Below are 1,370 nucleotides of genomic sequence, written 5' to 3'. Positions count from 1 at the left end.
CGGAACCAGAGTTGCCACATACACTAGAAGGGAATGTTGCAGAGGCCCCCTTGGCTGCTGATGAAACTCTTATTAAGCCCATGCTACAAGCTACACCTGGCACTGTCAAAATCGCAGAATGCCATGCATACACCAGGGCTGGCAGATTGTCCAGGCCACCTAAGAGACTTAATTTATAGGAATGAGTTGATAGCTTTGTGGAAAAAGCTTTAATCTCACAAGGACTTAACACTCAGTCACAGTTCCAGTTTATTACAGTTGTGTTAGTGGTTATGTGACTTAAGTTTATCTATATATACATATATACATATATTGTCATATTTGGTTCTTTAAAGGGGATTCTTTGATTCTTGTTGTAAAAGGGGATGTTACGGGCTGTAATCGACAGTTGATTGTTCTGGTCTGCCAGTCCCAGCCTACGGGGTTCGCTAGTAAAAACAACTACTGAAACACACGCTCGTGTTTGGTCTCATCATTGAACATTAAACAGACGTGCCAGTCTTACGAGCAGATATTATTTCTCTCCTAGAAAAGCAGGCAATAGATGAAGTTCCTGCGGAGGATGTGGTCTTTACAGCCTTTACTTACTAGTCCCATTATTCATTTTAACAACACTCGCCCATGTAATCATTCTGTATGTATGTACATGTATATTTTCACTTGTTTCACTCACGGCCCTACTAGATCAAGCTCCTGATTGGTTAACGCGGCGCGAATTTGAGCCAAAATTCAGATTTTTTAACACAAGCGAATGACCAAACGCTCAATTTGCGCGATTCGCGCCGCAAATAGGTCAATGCGTTGCTTAATGCTTCATTTGCGTTTGGTGTGAACACACTATAATCTGATTGTTTGAGCTGATTTCCAAGCTGTTATAAAATATTTGCATTACCATAAGATGTTGAAAGTCTGATTCTGCTTTGCAAATTAAATATTGTGATCACTACCAAAACATTACCATCACTCGCAGTCACTGCCATAACTTAATCATAAATTACACTTTATATATTGTTACAATTGTAAATGTTATTGATTTACTTGTGGAAACATTTTGTTAAAATTGTAAATGTTATTGATTTACATGTGAAAAAAGTAGATTTAAACAAAATATTAATTTGTAAATATAATAAATAATTTAAATAAAATCATATATTATTGTGTTTCGCAAGGGACAAAATTTGGGGAGACGAATAATTTTCTGAAATTACAATATGAAAATTAACTGCACAATTACTAGATGCACAAACGATGTCAAAGGCATTCTTTATCAAACGGGGTACCTTTTATTTTATTTTAACATTATTATTAGCACGCATTACATGTCCAATAATAATCACAGAGGTACATATGAGTAAAAACAGAGCAAGAGG

This window comes from Barbatula barbatula (genome assembly GCF_947034865.1).
Source record: "Barbatula barbatula genome assembly, chromosome: 9".
Classification (NCBI taxonomy): domain Eukaryota; kingdom Metazoa; phylum Chordata; class Actinopteri; order Cypriniformes; family Nemacheilidae; genus Barbatula; species Barbatula barbatula.
Note: the sequence above shows the minus strand (reverse complement) of the source record.